The following is a 21,729-nucleotide window of genomic DNA, read 5'->3' on the forward strand; positions in this document are numbered from 1 at the left end:
TTATATTTTTAAAATAAGATGTATTCATCAGTTTTTTTCTTGCAAGAAAGAACAATGTGCTGTAAATATACATATATGTATATATATGTAACTGTTATACACACATCTGTGGATTTTAAACCTTTAAGTTGGCAATTTGAAAACTGCTTTGTGAGCTAAATGATGTTTTATTACTCTTAAACAAAGAAAAATAACACCTAGAAAATTGGCCCAGTTTCTATTTTTGAGAAACTGATAGAAATTTGATATTGTCAGCTTTCACACATGTTTAGAATAGAAACTATGAATTTGAACTTTTATGTATTTTATTGTCATTTAATCTTATTTAATTTTGGTGGTCTAAAATGCAATGTTAATAATAAGACATCTCTATTAGAAAAGAATAGCTTTAAGATGAAAACAATCTGGATTAATGTGTCTTCCTTTTTTAACTGTCCCTCTGCCACTTGCTGAGGCTTCCCTACTGGTTCAGCAGTAAAGAATTCTGCAGTGCAGGAGACACGGGTTTGATTCCTGGGTTGGCAAGATCCCTTGGAGAAAGAAACGGCAACCTACTCCAGTATTTTGGCCTGGGAAATTCCACGAACAGAGGAGCCTGACGGGCTACAGTCCATGTGGTTACAAAAAAGTCGGATGTGACTTCTTAGCACAGTCCATGGGCTTACAAAAGAATCAGATGTGACTTAGCGACTAAACAACAACTGCCATTTGTTATAATTGACACTAACTAGAAAAGGAGATGAAAAGTGTGATGCTGAAGATGGGAAAAGAGAGTCAGAGGAAAATGGAAGTAAAGCTAAAGCGTGAGTAAAAAAAAAAAAAGACTGCAGCCAATGAGAGATGGTGAGGTGGAATTCACATCTTTTTCCCTACTGTCTGTAATAAAATAATATCCTGTTATTCCCCTGCCCAGTACTGAGTATGCTAAAGCCAGCTAGCCCCTACCAGGGAGAACTGGTGTTATCCACAACATATTCAGAGTGAAGAAAGGTTAAGTGTAAAAAGCATAGTCACCTGGGTCCTTAAATGTGAGCTGAGTGCCATTTTCCTCATTCTTAGATTAGAGCAAGTCTTGGCCAAACACTACACTGTGGGTCTTGTTGATCCAAAGAGAGCTTTTCCTTGCTTTGCAGCTAACTTAGAAAGCTAAGTATTTTACATCGGGTTCATTATACAGTCTTAACTTCAGAGATTTCTAACATAAAAATATTTCATTTTTCTTTGCTCACTGAGCCCAGCTTTGTTTTTCTAAAACTGCCTTTTCTCATAGGTAAGCAGAATTCTCAAATTCTTTCCACCTTTTTAATGTCTGTTTGATTTAAAACTTCAGTTTCCTATCTCAGTTAAAGCCTTGCCCTTTATCTCAGATGAGCTCTAAATATCACTGTTGTTCTGTCAGATGATAGTTCTTCAGGCCACTCCATTGTACTGCCCTCCTCTCTTTGCCCACCTACTCCTCCTGTTGCCATTAATCTGCAAATCTCCCTCCTCCTTCTCAAACAGACACAGGAGGCAGATCAGCAAAGATACCTCATAAACATATGTCCAGCGAGGCAGTGAGATACTGTCTCTCCCGTTCACACAGGTACTTCCTGTCTTTATGGATAATTTTCTTGATCCCTTATCTGTTGGATTGGGAGACAAAGACAACCCATCTCTTCTCATACGGGAGTCCTTTTTAGAATATGGGTTACTTAATTGCCCTTGGTCTACCACAGCTTTCGACACTGAATATTCACACATCAGTTCAGGGCAATTAAAATATTATCCCGCTTACCATGCTATAATTTTTTCATGTGTCTTGGCATAAGGTTGCCTAAGGATTTTTTCTTTGGAAGTACTTCAGTTCAGTTCAGTCACTCAGTCATGTCCAATTCTTTGCGACCCCATGGACTGCAGCACTCCAGGCTTCCCTGTCCATCACCAACTCCTGGAGCTTGCTCAGACTCAGGTCCATCAAGTTGGTGATGCCATCCAACCATGTCATTCTCTGCTTTCCCGTTCTCTTCCTGCCTTCAATCTTCCCCAACATCCGAGTCTTTTCAAATGAGTCAGGAGGCCAAAGTATTGGAGTTTCAGCTTCAACCCCAGTCCTTCCGATGAATATTCAGGATTTATCAACTTTTGAATTGACTGGTTGGATCTCCTTTGCAGTCCAAGGACTCTCAGGAGTCTTCTTCAACACCACAGTTCAAAAGCATCAATTCTTTGGCACTCAGCTTTCTATATGGTCCAGCTGTCACATCCATACATGACTACTGGAAAAACTGTAGCTTTCACTAGACCGACATTTGTTGGCAAAGTCTTGTCTCTGCTTTTTAATATACTGTCTAGGTTGGTCATAGCTTTTCTTCCAAGGAGTACGTGTCCCTTAATTTCATGGCGCATTCACCACCTACAGTGATTTTGGAGCCCAGAAGAATAAAGTCTCCCGCTGTTGCCATGGTTTCCCCATCTATTTGCCATGAAGTGATGGGACCAGATGCCATGATCTTAGTTTTCTGAATGTTGAGTTTTAACCCAACATTTTCACTCTCTTCTTTCACTGTCATCAAGAGGCTCTTCCTCTTTGCTTTCTGCCATAGGGTGGTGTTATCTGCATATCTGAGATTACTGATATTTCTCCCTGCAATCTTGATTCCAACTTGTGCTTCTTCCAACCCAGCATTTCTCATGATGTACTCTGCATATAAGTTAAATAAGCAGGGTGACGATATTCATATAAGTTAAATAAGCAGGGTGACATACTCCTTTCCTGATTTGGAACCAGTCTGTTGTTCCATGTCCATTTCTAACTGTTGCTTCTTGACTTGCATACAGATTTCTCAAGAGGCAGCTCGTGTGGTCTGGTATTCCCATCTCTTTAAGAAATTTCCATAGTTTTTTGTGATCCACACTGTCAAAGGCTTTGGTGTACTCAATAAAGCAGAAGTAGATGTTTTTCTGGAACTTTCTTGCTTTTTCAATGATCCAACTAACATTGGCAATTTGATCTCTGGTTCCTCTGCCTTTTCTAAATCCATGTTGAACTTCTGAAAGTTCATGATTCATGTATTATTGAAGCCTGGCTTGGAGAATTTTGACCATTACTTTGCTAGCATGTGAAATGAGTGCAATTGCGCAGTAGTTTAAGCATTCTTTGGCCTTGCCTTTCTTAGGGATTGGAATGAAAACTGATCTTTTCCAGTCCTGTGGCCACTTTGAATTTTCCAAATTTGCAGGAATATTGAGTGCAGCACTTTCACAACATTATCTTTTAGAATTTGAAATAGCTCAACTTGAATTCCTTCACCTCACTAGCTTTGTTCATAGTGATTGAAGTGTATGCATAGCAATATATTGAAGTGTCTCAAGCACAGCTTCCTCAAGAGAGCAGCAGAAAATCCCAAATTTGCTTTTGTGAAGCAGAGACACCTAGTTGCAACCCCGAAACCAGAGTTGCAAGAATTCCTTTGCCTTCTTTAGCCCTGTTTATCTAAGCAGTGTATCATCAGAGCAACCATTTCCCAAACTATCCTTCTCTGATAGGTGCTGAGATAATATTCCCAGAGGTGGTAAAGCCAGAAATGCAAGTGTGCACATAATTCTACTTGTACTTTTGATAATGTCGTTAGGTTTAGAACTCTTACTCAGGAGAAAATGTACTGCTAAAATACATGGTGGCACTTAAAGTCTTAACTCCCTGTGTGACATGTCATTTATTTATTATTTGAATTTTATTTATTAGTTCATTGGACATTTATTGATTGCTCTGTGTACTCAGCTCTTATCAGACCCTAGGGTACTGGGGGAAAGATGAGCCAAGTCCTTTCTCTGTTAGAAGGCATTTACTTTCTAATGAGAAGGTAGGAAATAACTAAGAGAGTAAATAAATATGTGTAAGACAATTTCAGATAGTAAAGTGAGGTCATATTTCAAGTAATATTTGAGAAATATGATTCCAGAGGGCATGGCCATAAGTGTCACTAGACGAGATTTTCCACAGAACCCTGAAGTTCTACATGTTGGATATTTTCTTCTTCTCCTTTGGTTTCCGTTGTTAAAATCAGAGCCGTAGTACCATTATGTAGGGAAAATTCCCAGAGAATAAAATTGAAATCTTACAGGAAAAAAGAAAAAAAAAAGGGTGATTCAATAATAACCAGATTACTGGGAGTATGTTTATATTATTCAGGAGCTTAATTTATTTTATAGTAATTTCTTATCTGTAAAATTTCATGAGAACTGTGGTAATTTTCTTATTGTTAATCTGTACTCTGATTCTTTTCTGGATCATGGGGATTAATTTTTTTCCTGGGAGTTTTCTTAGCTAGAAAGTCAATATTCTTTCCTACAATATATTCTTAAGCTTCAAGATTTTGTGGAAAATGTTGCTCATATGATAATGATATTTTTAGCCCTTTCTGAATCAGGGAAGCTTGAATCTTTCCGGACTTAGTTTCAGTGTGATCTAGTTTGAGTAAATGTGTCCCTGATATTCCCCATAAACAACTGGAGCAGGATATCCAACCTTGATTATTCATTGATTCAGAAAATATTTCTTGAATGACTGTTACATACCAGATATAGTTATGGACACTGAAGATTTAGCAATGAACAAAAGAAAGTCTTCCTAAAGTTTTCTTTCTAGTGGGAAGAGGTGACCAATGAACATGTAAACATATGTATGACAGATGTTGAACAATGGTGATAAAAATTAATGAACATATAAAGGCTGGTAAAGTGCTCAGTCATGTCCAACTCTTTTGCGACTTCATGGACTATACCCTGCTAGGCTCCTCTTTCCATGGGATTTTCCATGCAAGATTACTGGAGTGGATTGCCACTCCTTTCTCCAGGGGCTCTTCCTGACCCAGGGATTGAACCTGGGTCTCCTGCATTGGAGGCAGACTGTTTACCATCTGAGCGACCAGGGAAGCCTAGTAAAGGCTGGTAGATACTGGGGCAATGTGGTTGCACCGTAGGTTGTTCCAGGAAGGTCAGAAAGGTCACATGTGTTCAAAAGACTAAAATAAGTGATCAGAGTGAGCCATTCAGATATCTGGGCCAGCATGGCTAAAGCAGAAAGATCTGGAAAGTTTTTGGAGGTAAGGTCAGAAAGAAGAGCAGATTATGTAGGGACTAAAGGGCTTTAGGCTTTTTCCCCAGTGAGAAGGGAACCCGCTGGAAGGTTATGAGCAGAGAATTAATGAAAATGACTTGTGTTTAGAAAGGTTCATCTGGCTCACGTGCTCAAAATAGACAGTGGTGAGACAGTGGTTGAATCAGATGCCTTAAATTGGAGACTACTGGAATAACCTGGAATAAGGTGGAATCAAGACTGTGGGGAGAAATTAAAATAACTTCAGATATGCAGATGACACCACCCTTATGAGAGAAAGCAAAGAGACACTGAAGAGCTTCGATGAAGGTGAAAGAGGAGAGTGAAAAAGCTCAAAGTTAAAACATTCAAAAAACAAACACCATGATATCTGGTCCTATCACTTCGTGGCAAATAGATGGGGAAAGAATGGAAACAATGACAGACTTCATTTTTGGGGGCTCCAAAATCACTGCAGTTGGTGACTGCAGCCATGAAATTAAAAGATGCTTGCTCCTTGGAAGAAAAGCTATGACCAACCTAGACAGCTTATTAAAAAGCAGAGACATTACTTTGCCAACAAAGGTTTGTCTACTCAAGGCCATGTTTTTTCCAGCAGTCATGTATGGATGTGAGAGTTGGACCATAAAGAAGGCTGAGCACTGAAGAACTGATGCTTTTGAACTGTCGTGTTGGAGAATATTCTTGAGAGTCACTTGGACTTCAGGAAGATCAAACCAGTCAATCCAAAAGGAAATAAGTCCTGAATGTTCATTGGAAGGACTGATGCTAAAGCTGAAGCAACAATACTTTGGCCTCCTGATGCGAAGAGCCAACTCATTGGAAAAGACTCTGATGCTGGGAAAAGTTGAAGGCAGGAGGAGAAGGGGATGACAGGATGACATGGTTGGATGGCATCAGTGTCTCAATGGACATGACTTTGAGAAAGCTCTAGGAGTTGGTGAAGGACAGGGAAGCCTGGTGTGCTGCAGTCCATGGGGTTGAAAACAGCTGGACGGACTGAGTGAACGACAACAAAATTACCTGGAAATACGAGGTCTGGGTGATTGCTATGAGGGGTGAGAAGTGGTGGACTGTGGAATTGACAATATTTGCTGATGTACTGGAAGTGGGTTATAAGAGAAACAGGAATTAAGATGACCTGAATTTTTTTGACTTGAGCATTTTAAAAGATCAGGTACCCATTAATTAAGAGAACTGTGAAAGAAGCAAGTTATTATTATTATTTGGGAGAGGGGAATTAGGAATTTGTGTTGAACACACTTAGTTTGAAATGCCTTTAGACATCCAAAGAAGAAATTTAGCAGACAGCTAGATGAGTGAATTTTTGGTTAAGGATATTGGGTACATTTGGGGATGTGAATTTGAGAATCATTGGTGTGTAGCTAGTATTGAGACCATGATCTTTATAATGTCTCAATTGTAGCACTTATTTCATTATTTTGTCATTGTTTTTTTGACATATCAATCTATCTAGGTAGTTAATATCCTTGTCTATGGAGGCTGCATCTTTTTGACATTTAAGTATTTTTTTTATAGAAGTCTGATGTGGTGTGAAGCTGTAGGTTTCTGTAAGTGGCAGCTTTAACCAAGACCAGGGCCTTAAAGGCCCTGAAGGAAATAAACTTAGTGTAAATCTTGCCCTGTAACATGTTGGCAAGCACCATATATTTGCCTAAGGTTTATGCTCTTTGAAGTTGGTCAGATTGATGAGTGTAGCCTAAATTGAGGCCCATAAACTGGTGCCTATCTTTAATTCCCCACCCTCTTTTTTAATCTGTTATTGGTTACATACAGAAATTGAGAATAAGCATTTAGAAACTTTTATAGCATTAGAGTAATTTTATGTCTATTGAATCTAATAAAATTGTTTATATTTTGTGTGTCTTTCTTAAATTTCATTTTCCTAGTAATTCATTTTTTAATTTATTTAACAAAATGTCAGTCTGCAGCAAATTGAAAAATTTTTTAAATTTGGTCCATCACAGATTGAGAAGCAATATTCATTATGTAGAAGGCACTTCATTAACTGAAGACTCAGCTGAATCAGTAGTTCCCACTGGAAAAAAGGTAGATGGAAATGTAACCAACAAGCATGGTCAGTATCTCTAGAGAATACATGTACACTGAAAAATTCTTTATATTTCATGCAGTGACATTGATGCAGGGAGGTATGATACGGTAAAATGAAAAGTGGCAAAAGAACCACTCATCTGCAAGGAAACTAGAAGACTGAGGGATTTGTATAATTTTTTGTTAGTCAAGTTGCTTATAATCTTAAGTCTGACATTTTGGTGAGTGGATTATAGAACCACTGCTGGGTTTGTAAATCATTCCTTTTAGCACCCAAACTTTAGATGTTTCTTCACATGTTTCTTCACAGCTTGTTCTGTGGTTTCCTAACAGTAATCTTCTGGTCTACAGCACATCTGTGCATCAACCTTGTCTCTTAGCTGCTGGAACACTTTTACCCCTTTCATTCATCTTTTTGACATTTTAAAGGGAAGTTATCAAAAGACACATGGTGAATTAATAATCATTTTGGTCAGATCGTTAATATTTTCCTTAATTAATATTAACTGTTATTACCTCCCATCAATACTTTATATCATTTTTATTAATAAGCAATGTTAATATGCCTTGCAGAATGCACTTAACAACTAACTTGGTAATTTCAGAAAAAAGAAACAAGCAGATGTGATTTCAGGTGAGGCAGCAGTAAGCGACAGCTTATGGCAAGCAGAAGTGAGCAGTAGCTGGAAGCAAGATCTTAGTTCCCAGACTGGGAGTCCTAAACACCGTACAACAGGGGCCAGTAGTTAGGGCCTGAGTCCCTAGTTCTCGCCTACCATTTCAAGAAAGATTTCAGGCAAGGAGGCAGAAGGTAAAGAGAGTAAAAAAATTCGTTGCAAAAGAAAAGAACATGTGGAAAGACACACAGGCGAACTCAGAGAGAGAATCACATCTTTGGGAAGTTTAAATCCTTTATAAGGGAGCAGTCTTCCAGGTGTTTGTCTTCTTTTTGGCCAATTGTATTGTTTTGACCTCATGGCTAATTTACACTCCCCTGGGTGTGCACGCACCCCTCAATTAGTATGGATCCCACTGCAAAGGCCTCTGGAAGGGGAGAGTCAGACTTACTGTGGTCTGGAATTTCTTGTCTTTTTGACCCCATGAAGGCTTTCATGCATGCATAGTGTGTCCCTTGCCCCAAGAATGGGAAGTGTGTGACTCTTGATCTTTTAACAGGGTTTAGTCCTACTCTGTCTCTATCGTTAAAATGCTAGTTCAGTTCAGTTCAGTTGCTCAGTCATGTCCAACTCTTCGCGACCCCATGGACTGCAACACGCCAGGCCTCCCTGTCCATCACCAACTCCCAGAGTTTACTGAAACTCATGTCCGTTGAGTCGGTGATGCCATCCAACCATTTCACTCTCTGTTGTCCCCTTCTCCTCCCACCTTCTATCTTTCCCAACATCAGGGTCTTTACAAATGAGTCAACTCTTCAAATCAGGTGGCCAAAGTATTGAAATTTCACCTTCAACATCAGTCCTTCCAATGAATATTCAAGACTTATCTCCTTTAGGATGGACTGGTTGGACCTCCTTGCTGTCCAAGGGACTCTCAAGAGTCTTCTCCAACACCACAGTTCAGAAGCATCAATCCTTTGGTGCTCAGCTTTGTTTATAGTCCAGATTTCACATCCATACATGACGACTGGAAAAACCATAACCTTGACTAGATGGATTTTTGTTGGCAAAGTAATGTCTCTGCTTTTTAATAAGCTGTCTAGGTTGGTCATAGCTTTTCTCACAAGGAGTAAGCATCTTTTAATAATTTCATAGCTGCAGTCACCATTTGCGCTGATTTTGGAGCCCCCCAAAATAAAGTCTGCTATTGTTTCCACTGTTTCTCCATCTATTTGTCATGAAGTGGTGGGACCAGATGCCATGATCTTAGTTTTCTGAATGTTGAGCTTTAAGCCAAATTTTTCACTCTCCTCTTTCACTTTCATCAAGAGGCTCTTTAGTTCTTCTTCCCTTTCTGCCATAAGGGTGGTGTCATCTGCACATCTGAGGTTACTGATATTTCTCCCAGCAATCTTGATTCCAGCCTGTGCTTCATTCAGCCCAGCATTTCTCATGATGTACTCTGCATGTAAATTAAATAAACAGGGTGACAGTATACAGCTTTGATGTACTCTTTTTCCTATTTGGAAAAAGTCCAGTTCTAACTTGCTTCCTGACCTGCATACAGATTTCTCAAGAGGCAGGTCAGGTGGTCTGGTATTCCCATCTGTTTCAGAATTTTCCAGAGTTTATTGTGATCCACAGAGTCAAAGGCTTTGGCATAGTCAATAAAGCAGAAGTAGATGTTTTTGTGGAACTCTTTTGCTTTTTCGATGATCCAACGGATGTTGGCAATTTGATCTCTGGTTCCTCTGCCTTTTCTGAATCCAGCTGGAAAATCTGGACGTTCACGGTTCACGTATTGTTGAAGCCTGACTTAGAGAATTTTGAACATTACTTTACTAGCATGTGAGAAACAGTAGAAATGAGCACTATATAAAGTACAGCAGAAGAGAAGCAAGACTATATAAGAGTGGTTTCTTCTAGATTATAATTCTGGAGATTGTCTCCCCTGTTTCTCATTTTTGGGAATTTTCCATGTTATTGACCTTAATTATATTATTATTATTATAAAATTATTTCCATACAGCCCTCTTCAAAACATATAAGTAACCTACCTTATATGTAGGTAGGTTAACTTACATCTATGTAGGTAGGTAGGTAAGCTACCTACACGTGTAACTACTTATATGTAGGTGGGCAACCTACCTTACCTGCCTCCTGAGAAACCTATATGCAGATCAAGAAGCAACAGTTGGAACCAGACATGGAACAACGAACTGGTTCAAAATTGGGAAAGGAATACATCAAGGCTGTATGTTGTCACCCTGCTTATTTAACTTCTATGCGGGGTACATCATGTGAGATGCTGGGCTGGATGAAGCACAAGCTGGAATCAAGATTGCCGGGAGAAATATCAGGAACTTCAGATATGCAGATGACATCACCCTTACGGCAGAAAGTGAAGAGCTAAAGAGTTTCTTGATGAGGGTGAAAAAGGAGAGTGAAAAAGCTGGCTTAAAACTCAACATTCAAAAAACCATTACTTCATGACAAATAGATGGGGAAACAATGGAAGCAGTGATAGGCTTTATTTTTGGGGGTTCCAAAAATCACTGGAGATGGTGACTGCAGCCATGAAATTAAAAGATGCTTGCTCCTTCAAAGAAAAGCTATGACACACCTAGACAGTATATTAAAAAGCAGAGACATCACTTTGTCGACAAAGGTCCATATAGTCAAAGCTGCGGTTTTTCCAGTAGTCATGTATGGATGTGAGGATTGGACCATAAAGAAGGCTGATGATCGAAGGATTGATACTTTTGAACTGTGTTGCTGGAGAAGACTCTTGCGAGTTCCTTGGACATCAAGGAGATCAAACCAGTCTATCCTAAAGGAAATCAGTCCTGAATATTCATTGGAAGAAGTTCCAGTACTTTGGTCCCCTGAGGTGAAGAGCCAACTCACTGGAAAAGACCCTGATAGTGGGAAAGATTGAGGGCAGGAGGAGAAGGGGGTGGCAGAGGATGACATGGTTGGATGGCGTTATGGACTCAATGACATGAGTTTGAGCAATCTCCCGGAGATAGTGAAGGACAGGGAAGCCTGGCGTGCTGCAGTCCATGAGGTCTCAAATAGTCAGATGTAACTGAGTGATTGAAAACGACAACTGTAGGTTGAAGAGGCAATTTGATGGATTTGGCATTCCTATTTTGACATTCTTGTTTTGAAGAGCTTAAAAATTATGTTAAACTTATTCTTTATTTCCTGAGTTATATTCTATAGATTACTTCTTCCATCTTTGCAGTTATATGACACCAGATCTCTGGCAGTTATGAGCAGCTTGTGAAAAGCTGTTTGTCTGCTAGCTGTTTGTTTCGTTGCTTTGAAAGCCATAAATATGTTAAACATCATTAATCCGTATAGAATACTCTCACTCTTTAGTCAACAAAGACATTGTACACTTGAAAAATGATCTGAAGGAAACAATGACTACTTTTTATTAAACATTATTAAAGAAATAAATGGTTTTGATTTTAAAATAAACACTTTAAAAATAGTTGGATTATTTACTGGATGTTAATTACCTAGAATTTCTGCATTAAACCTTTATAATCAGTGATAGTAATGATTTTCTAGTAATTTACTTTATGCATACATATATATACTATAGGATATTGATTCACATTTTCTGTACCAGAAATTTATATTTATATTGAGTATAAACAAAAATTAAATCAAAAAACTATTCCTGTATCCTTTTTCTTCATTGAACCCTCTTGTTTATCAAATATTACATTTATTGTTGCTTTATTATGCTACTTTGTGAAGTTTATTCAAGACAGCCTGTGACTCTAATTTTTAATCAAGAAGAATTTACCTGTTCTCTCATTTTGTGGGAGAACTATATTTTAGTGATACTGCCATTTGTTGCTCAGAAGACTTCTACTTTTATTAGAATTATCTTGAAAGCCAGTTCTTGAGTCACAAAACAGTATGTTCCATTCACTCACTCATCAAACATTTACTGTATTCTTACTTTATCAGTTCTCTTTAGGTTTCAGATATACTATGGTGACAAAACCACATGGTTACTGAGCTCAAAAGCTTATAATGGAGTAGAGGAGACAGCATTAATAAAAAGTACACACATTAAATGCTTTAAAAGTAGTGCTGAGCTTTCTATTCTGTTCCATTGATCTATATTTCTATCTTTGTGCCAGTACCATACTGTCTTGTAGTAGAGCCTGAAATCAGGCAGGAGAACTATTAATATAAAGAAAAGAAACATGCTCATAAAGATAATTTAGATATAAGGGGATGGGTATTTAAAGCAGGCAAAGATTATGGAATAACTTGGCATAGCTCGTTAATTTATTGGCACTTCTTTTCCATCTCAAATGCTTTTTACTCAACTAAACAAGCCATCTGGATTATCAATAAGGCCTGCCTTTGGGTGACTCCACTCAAAAGCAAAATCCTTTTGCAAAGGATGAAACCTTGTGACCCTAAAGATATCCAAAGTGTACCACTGGTGCTGAAGATGATTCTAAAAGATTTTCAGAAATACTTTGAGCTGTATTATTATCAGTGAAATGACTGTGTAACTCCCTTCCCAAGGTGACTTTGAAGGAAAAAAATTTGAAGTTCTAATATGTTTCTTCAAAAATCATGCACATTACTTCATAACCATTTTTAATGTAATACAAATAGAAAAAGACTGTCCTTCTTTTTGAGAGCCTAGTCCACTGCTTTTTCTTTTAGGGAAAATGAAGATTGAGGGGGAAAAAAATCTCTATAATCATAAATGGAAAAAAAAAATCTGTAATAATAAATGTTCTGTTTGGCTCAGTTGCTTGTTTAATGTCTGAAAGAAATTAGAGAAATAGTTTGCCATGGGGAAAGATTATGGTTTTTTTTGGACTTTGAAGTCAGATAGGCATTGGCTTTTGCATTTACTAGAGTGACTTCACTTTCACTTTTCACTTTCATGCATTGGAGAAGGAAATGGCAACCCACTCCAGTGTTCTTGCCTTGAGAATCCCAGGGACGGGGAGCCTGGTGGGCTGCCGTCTATGGGGTCGCACAGAGTCGGACACGACTGAAGTGACTTAGGAGCAGCAGCAGCTGTTTAATATTGAAAAAGTTGCTTTGTCTCTCTGAGCCTTATTTTTCTAATCTGCCAAATGAGGTCATATTACAACTATCTTAAGTAGCAGTGCAGATTAATTTGCATGGAGCTTAAATCTAGTAGAAATTGAATAAATATTAGCCCCCACCAACCTTCATCTCTCTTATCCTTTCAGCCCCCTCTTTTACTGTAGGTATCAAACCTAACAAAATCCAGTCATTAGCTTAAAATACATATGTTGCTTTTTGTTTTCCTTTCTGATTTTTTTTTAATTTAATTTTTTGGTAAAACATGTTAGTGTATTACGTAGATACCAATGGTAGGATTAGGGGTAGAGAAATAAATGTTTCTCTAAATAACGTTGATGAAAGTTACCGATTGTAACTTGAATCATGAAACTAATAAATAATCACTAGAAAATAATCAATGGAGTTATGCATGTGTTCATTTATAGTCAACTTCAGTTAGAATAGCTCTCTTCTGTTCTCAACTCTCAGGTCATTCATTCACCTTCTGTGGCTCTTAACACATCCCACTGTGATCAATGCGACCTCAAGTGTAAGTTTCTTGAGGGCAAGGAACATATTTAATTTATCTTTGAGCCTAGCAGTTATTACAGTCCTGATGATGATGATAGATTGCATTTGATGGTGACTAGAAAGAACTTACTTTGGTGTGGTCATAATGGATACCTGAAACTATATTTTCAAGGGAGCGGTTATTTCAAGATCTGTTTTCTGTCTTGTTAGAAGACAGGAAGATGAACTCCTGAGCAAGTGACACCTGTCACAATTGCATCTCCTATGTGATTCATGTTTCTGAATGGTATCATTGTTCCAATGATGCATGAGTTGTTATATTTGGATATTTAACCTAGAAGGGAGCATTCCTAGTCTGCTGTTAGTACATATAATTATTTAGAATGCTCAAATTTAAGAACATGATTTGATGTTTATTTATGACTCAGGATTTCTAAGAAATATACATTGTTGAAAATGTGTATACTTTGCCTCTTTAGGGTTGCTGTATCCATTTGTGATGCTTGTTAGTAGAAAATGAAATAAAAACATTTGCTTAAAGAGCTACATCTGTTCTGTGCATAGGTTGTTTGAAGTTTGGAAAGCTGCTCTGATCATATAAGTAAATCTTGAGACATGTGGCTTACTTAAATACTTATAACTTATTTTCAGATTCCTCCTGGGAAATCTTACATTTGGCTACAATCTCCAAACTGTTTTATCTGCCAAGGATAAGCAGGGAATGGGAAGCTTCAATTAAAATTAATGGAATCTTAAATGGAGAAATTTAGAAAAAATTTCACTACCTTTTAGTGGCACAGATATAGTAAAAATATATATCTGTGCACTCTCCAAGTAGTTACTTGAATAAAGCGTATAACAAGGACTTACTTTAGTATGGGAATTCAAAATGCAGACAGGATGTGTGTAGTTAAAATTACTGCGTTGGTTTAATACTGTTGTCGTTAAGTCATGTCCACCTCTTTGCAACCCCATGGACTGTAGCCCACCAGGCTCCTCTGTCCATGGAATTTTCCAGGCAGGAATACAGGAGTGGATTGCCATTTCCTTCTCCGGGGTTTCTACCTGACCCAGGAATCGAACCCAGGTTTCCTGTATCACAGGCAGATTCTTTATCATCTGAGCCACCAGGGAAGGGAGTACAAAGCTTTCTTGGTCTGCTCCTCGGGGCATTATTTTCTTCCTAATCCATAGCAAATTAACAAAGTGTAAGCCAGGGCTTTCCCAGTGGCTCAGCAGTAAAGAATCCACCTGCAATGCAGGAGTTGCAGGAGATATGAGTTCGAACCCTGTGTCAGGAAGATCCCCTGGTGCCGGAGCCTGCCGGCAAACGAACTGGTCGAGAACGCAATTACCAGAGTACCTAAGAAAAGAAGACTCAGAAAGATGGGGTTGAGAGGGACGGAGTCCGCTTGCGTCTGACTCCGCCAACTTTATTGAAGAATACCACGCCTATATATATGCTAACAGGAGTTACTAAGAATAGATTGAGGGTTTGCATACGTGCAGAGCTACAGATGTTTTAAATTCCCACACTTAAGATCAGTAAAGCATTAATTACCCTAGCGCTCAACATGATTAAGATCAATAGAACATTAGATAGAAAACAGGCTTCATCAATAGAACATTAACAGGTTCAAGCATGACGAGTTTATCAGCACCAGGAAAACAGGCAAAAGGTCACCGGGGTGTTTTTTCCTTGAAGGAGACAAATGCCAGTCTATACTTTAACAAGAAGGGGTGGCAGGACAAAGAGAGACCCCTTGTTCTCTCTTAGGGCCGTAAGGGGCCTGTACGTTCAGGCCGGCTCCCCGCACCCTGGAGGAGGGTGTGGCAGCCCACTCCAGTGTGCTCACCTAGAGAATCCCATGGACAGAGGAGCCTGGTGGGCTACAGTCTATAGGGTCAGGCACGAACAAAGCAACCTAGTGCACACGCACACACAAGCCGGGCGGAGGGAGTAATTGTATTTCTCCTCTACCTTAATTTTTAAACACTACTATTTAACAGAAAGTAAACAGTGTGCCTGGGGCTTCCCTGGTGGCTCAGATGGTGAAGAATCTGCCTGCAAAGCAGGAGACCTGGGTTCGATCCCTGGGTCGGGAAGATCCCCGACCAGAGGAGCCTGGCCAGCTACAATCCATGGGTCACAAACAGTCAGACATGACTGAGCAACAAATATACACACATGCAGTGTGCCTAAGCAAAATTTACTCTCCAAATCTGTCTGTTAAATGTGTGCCTCAACTGGAGATAATTATAAAAAGGATCACCATGGTGAGCAGCAATATAGCCCTTTTCAGGCATAGCAAAAGTATTTGGTCATGTGATATAGGAGAAAAATTTTGGAGAGAAAGGATGCATGCTTTTTGATGTTACTATGAACTTTATAATTAAGAAAATTTTTTTCCAAAGTTTTTATTTTGTATTGGGATATAGCTGATAAACAATGTTATGGTAGTTTCAGGTGAACAGTCAAGGAACTCAGCCATACATATACATGTATCCATTCTCCCCCAAAGCCCCCTCCCATCCAAGTTGCCATATAACATTGAGCAGAGTTCCACTTGGTATACAATAAGGCCTTGTTGATTATCTGTTTTAAATATAGCAGTATGTGCATGACCTTCCCGAAGTCCCTAATTATCCCTTCACTCAGGCAACCATAAGTTTGTTTTCTAAGTCTGTGAGTCTCTGAACTTTACAATTTTTTAATATCAGAGTAAAATTGAGCTATAATTTGGGTGTAACACATAAAACACTTGATCACTATAACATTTGAACACAAAATATTTGATTAATTTGAGATTTAGGAAATGTCAACAACAGTAATGAATTTTGCCTCTAAGTTTTCTTTGAAAAATTATTTTAAAGTTCAAAAAGAAAATTTATAGTATAATTTATCAAAATTCATGATATGAAACTTCTCAGATGGTTTAAAGGAAATGATTTTTAGTGATAATTCATACTTGTCCCATGCCATTTTTCTAAAATTGTACAAGTTGCTTTATAAATATGGTACTTTAATAAGTTTGAACATATCTTGTAAAATAATTTTGTAGCATTAACATTTAGATTCTCATTGAAGAAGTGCTTCAAAAATACTGGAAGTTTATCCAGGGACTAAAGAAAATTTTTGAAAAATAATGTGAAGCTTTTGAAAATGCAGTCTGGAACTGCAGAACTCAGGACAGATGGCTAGTGACTGTTTAGTGCTTGCTTTGTCCAGGCAATGTGAGTACATCATCTTGGTTTGTGTCATCATCACTCTAGTCTATAGATGAGGACACTGATTATAGCAGCATGGTTAGTGTTGAGGCCAGGTATGGCCTGAGTCCGCTCCGTGTCATTCATAACTGTGTGGGAAGCCATGGGCTATTTGTTAAGCTGCGGTTGTAGGAGAATATATTAAGAGAAGGAGCTTTGGAATCAGATCCTCAGCTACATTCTGGGTATACCAGTTAGGATTTCTGTGATTTGAGAAGCAGAAATGAAAACACTCAACTTGTATATTTGTTGTTAGAATTAAATGATGTGTGTAAAGAAGTTAACACAGTTTGTGGAATATACTAAGTGTTGAGTAAATGGTGCCCGTGACAAGGGATAGTGATCCTAGTGGGGGTGGGGCAGTAGAGCAGAGCTCATAGAAGCTCAGGCATATCTGTAATTCCAGAACACATGCTTTTTCCCCACTGACTCTGATACTAGAAAGATCAGGCAGGGTGGTACTGAAATGTGCCTTGAATCAAAAACAGTTGCAGTTTTTGAAGCAAAAGAATTTTCTCAACAAATATGCAAGGCATGAACTGTTTGGGGGATAGGCATTAGAGTTGAGAGCTCTACCCACATAGAAACTTGTCTGGTGAGAGACATAAACAGTATGCTAGAAAACAAATATACTGTAATATGGAGAACACTGCCTGGTGTGAGAGATAGATGCCTCTAATTGTTTAAGCAGCTAGGTGAATGGAGGTTTTATTTTGTGGAAAGGGGAATGCTGAAGAAGTGAATTGCTGGGAATGAGGAGTACTGTTTTAGCTAGTATCATTTGAGGTTATGATTATATATTCAAATGCAGATATGGAGTAAAAAGTTGTATGTGTGAGTCTGGAACAATGAAGTTGGCGTGGCGCTGTTAATTTGAGAGTTATAAGAGTGGAGGAGATCCATGGAGAATGTATACCTGGAGAGAAAATCAGGGATCTGGGCCAAAGTGTGGATCTAGTGAAGGGGACTGAGTAGATTCATCCAGGTGACGGAGGAATAAATTCAGAAGAAAGTGGTTTCTGGAAGTTAGTGACGGAAGTGTTTCAGCTGTTTTCTACATTCATGGTTTTAGGTTTGATCACTGAATTTACAAAGTGGAGGTAATAGGAGACCTTTATAAGAACAACTTCAGTGGATTGGTGAGCATGAAAGCCTGGTGAGAATGGGGTTGAGAAGAGAAGAGGAGGGAAGGAAGTGGAGATATGACTCTTGAGATTTGCAGTAAACTTGGAGAGAAAAATTAGGTATGAACTGAAGGATGATGTGGATTTTCTGAAAGTTGATTTTTCAGTTTTGTTTCACTATGGATGTTACTATATCAAGATTATATTTTAGTGAAATGGATCCAGTAGACAAGGAAAATTGATGTTGCATAAAGGGAAGATAATTATTAAAGGAGCAGTACTCTCTGTGGGCTCAGAGAGATAGGATTCAGATCTAAAGTAGCGAGGTTAGCCTTGTACTGAGGAGATGGCCCAATATACATATGGGTAAAGATATAGGAAGGTTGCCTTTGTGGTGGTGAGAAAATGAATTAGTTCTCCTTTAATTGTTCCTCTTTTCTCAGTAAAATAACAGTCAAGGTCATTAGTAACTACAGTAATTATAATGGATGAATCATGTTCATTAACCAATATCTGCATAAATTGCATTCTTGGGTAGCAGGATCCTGGGAGACATGTTTCCCAACAGAAGGGATTTGGAATTTATGGACTGTGTTCTCTGTCCTACTTTATCCATAAATGCTGTTTCTGTGTTTCTGCCATGTGATTCTTACAACTTTCAGTTGACCAACTGAATGTTAAGGTCCTAATGAACACCATATTTTATACCTTAAGTTTTTCACTGAGTTTTTATGAGATGATTTCCTAAGAAGTATGACAACACAAGAGAAGTCTCTATACATGGACATCACCAGATGGTCAACACCAAAATCAGATTAATTATATTATTTGCAGCCAAAGATGGAGAAACTCTATACAGTCAGCAAAAACAAGACTGGGAGCAGACTGTGGCTTAGATCATGAACTCTTTATTGCCAAATTCAGATGTAAGTGAAGAAAGTAAGGAAAACCATTGGACCATTCAGATATGACCTAATACAAATTCCTTAACGATTCTACAGTGGAAGTGGCAGATAGATTCAAGGGATTAGATCTGATAGAGTGCCTGAAGACCTATGGACAGAGGTTCGTGACATTGTACAAGAGGCAGAGAGCAAGCCCATCCCCAAGAAAAAGAAATGCAAAAAGTCAAAATGGTTGTCTGAGGAGGCCTTACATATAGCTGAGAAAAGAAGAGAAGCTAAAGGCAAAGGAGAAAAGGAAAGATATACCCATTTGAATGCAGAGTTCCAAAGAATAGCAAGGAGAGATAAGAACACCTTCCTTAGTGATCAATGTAAGGAAACAGAGGAAACTAATAGAATGGGAAAGATTAGAGATCTCTTCAAGAAAATTAGAGATACCAAGGGAACATGTGATATAAAGATTGGCACAATAAAGGTGAGAAATGTTATGGACCTAATAGAAGCAGAAGATATTGAGAAGAGGTGGCATTAATGTGCAGAAGAATTATACAAAAACGATATTCATGACCCAGATAATTACAATGATGTGATCACTCACATAGAGCCAGACATTCTGGAATGCAAAATTAAGTGGACCTTAGGAAGCATCACAACGAATAAAACTAATGGAGGTGGTGGAATTCCAGTTGAGCTCTTTCATATCCTAAAAGATGGTGCTGTGAAAGTGCTGCACTCAATATGCCAGCAAATTTGGAAAACTCAGCAGTGGCCACAGGACTGGAAAAGGTCAGTTTTTATTCCAATCCCAAAGAATGCTCAAACTACTGCACAATTGCACTCATCTCACACGCTAGCAAAGTAATGCTCAAAATTCTCCAAGCCAGGCTTCAAAAGTATGTGAACTATGAACTTCCAGATGTTCAAGCTGATTTAGAAAAGGCAGAGGAACCAGAGATCAAATTGCCAACATCCGTTGGATCATCGAAAAAGCAAGAGAGTTCCAGAGAAAACATCTGTTTCTGCTCTATTGACTATGCCAAAGCCTTTGACTGTGTGAATCACAATCAACTGTGGAAAATTCTGAAAGAGATGGGAATACCAGACCACCTGACCTGCCTCCTGAGAAGTCTGTATACAGGTCTAGAAGCAACAGTTAGAACTGGACATGGAACAACAGACGGGTTCCAAATCAACAAAGGAGTATGTCAAGGCTGTATATTGTCACCCCTGCTTATTTAACTTATATGCAGAGTACATCTTGCGAAATACTGGGCTGGATGAAGCACAAACTGGAATCAAGATTGCAGGGAGAAATATCAGTAATATCAGATATGCAGATGACACCACCCTGTGGCAGAAAGCAAAGAACTAAAGTACCTCTTGATGAAAATGGAAGCTGCTGCTGCTGCTGCTGCTAAGTCACTTCAGTCGTGTCCAACTCTGTGCAACCCCTTAGATGGCAGCCACCAGGCTCCCCCGTCCCTGGGATTCTTCAGGCAAGAACACTGGAGTGGGTTGCCATTTCCTTCTCCAGTGCATGAAAGTGAAAAATGAAGGTGAAGTCGCTAAGTCGTGTCTGACTCTTAGCAACCCCATGGGCTGCAGCCTACCAGGCTCCTCCGTCCATGGGATTCTCCAGGCAAGAGTACTGGAGTTGGGTTTCCAGTGCCTTCTCCGTAAAATGGAAGAAGAGAGTGAAAAAGTTGACTTAAAACTCAGCATTCGAGAAAACTAAGATCATGGCATCTGGTCCCATCACTTCATGGCAAATAGATGGGGAAACAGTGGAAACAGTGAGAGATTTTATTTTGGGGGGGCTACAGAATCACTGCAGATGGTGACTGCAGCCATGAAATTAAAAGACACTTGCTCCTTGGAAGAAAAACCATGACCAACCTAGACAGCTTATTAAAAATCAGGGACTTTACTTTGCTGACAAAGGTCCATCTAGTCAAAGCTATGCTTTTTCCAGTAGTCATGTCTGGATGTGAGAGTTGGACCATAAAGAGCTGAGTGCCAAAGAATTGATGCTTTTGAACTGTGGTGTTGGGGAAGATTCTTGAGAGCCCCTTGGACTACAGGGAGATCCAACCAGTCCATCCTAAAGGAAATTAGTCCTGAATATTCATTGGTAAGACTGATGCTAAAGCTGAAACTCCAGTACCTTGGCCACCTGGTGCGAAGAACTGACTCATTTGAAAAGACCCTGATGCTGGGAATGATTGAAGGTGGGAGGAGAAGGGGACAACAGAGGATGAGATGGTTGGATGCCATTATTTACTTGATGGACATGAGTTTGAGTAAGCTTCAGGAGATGTTGATGGACAGGGAATTCTGGCAGTCTGCAGTCCATGGGGTCACAAAGTTAGACACGACTGAGCGACTGAACTGAATGGAAACAACCTGAGGGCATCACAGTCAGTCTTACACGTATTAACTATCTTTATTTTTCATTGTTGACATATATATTGCTCCAACTCCTAATATAAATTATAAGTATAATTTATATATAGTATATTTTAGGCTTCCCAGGCAGCGCTAGTAGTAAGGAACCCACCTTCCAATGCAGGAAACATAAGAAATGAGGTTCGACCCCTGGGTCAGGAAATCTTTGAGAAGAGCATGGCCACCCACTCCAGTATTCTTGCCTGAAGAATCCCATGGGCAGAAGAGCATGGCAGGTTACAGTCCATAGGGTCACAAAGAGTCAGAGAGGACTGAAGTGACTTAACACACATACACACACACACACAGAACATTTTTGGTGAGTCATAAGGTAATGAGAGGAACCACATATTTATTTACTTATTGCCATAAAGAATCTATAACCCAGAGATTTTCATCCATCCAGAGATATTCACAGGATGCAAGCCAATTTTGAAATGATGGGGAAGCTTATGAATAATAAACTTCTTGTACTTTTTGACATTTAAAATTATGTGTTACTGTTAGGCCTTAAAAATAAATGTTTATTAGATGAATATCATTTAAAGGAAATATTTTATATAAGCCATTTTCTTTTCAGTAATTCA

At 38.9% G+C, this 21,729-nt stretch overlaps 1 protein-coding gene and 1 long non-coding RNA gene across 3 annotated transcripts in view; both read left to right on the forward strand.

Annotated features, from left to right (window-relative positions):
* The window catches only part of SLC2A13 (solute carrier family 2 member 13), a 487,541-nt gene that overhangs the window by 167,945 nt on the left and 297,867 nt on the right, over nt 1–21,729 (forward strand). The gene's annotated exons all lie outside the window — the stretch shown is intronic.
* Nucleotides 10,754–20,446, forward strand: LOC122683270. The gene is made up of 3 exons (XR_006337667.1): nt 10,754–10,902; nt 15,416–15,421; nt 20,434–20,446. It is a non-coding gene; the product is annotated as an uncharacterized LOC122683270 (long non-coding RNA).

Source organism: Cervus elaphus, chromosome 3, assembly GCF_910594005.1.
Source record: "Cervus elaphus chromosome 3, mCerEla1.1, whole genome shotgun sequence".
Lineage (NCBI taxonomy): Eukaryota > Metazoa > Chordata > Mammalia > Artiodactyla > Cervidae > Cervus > Cervus elaphus.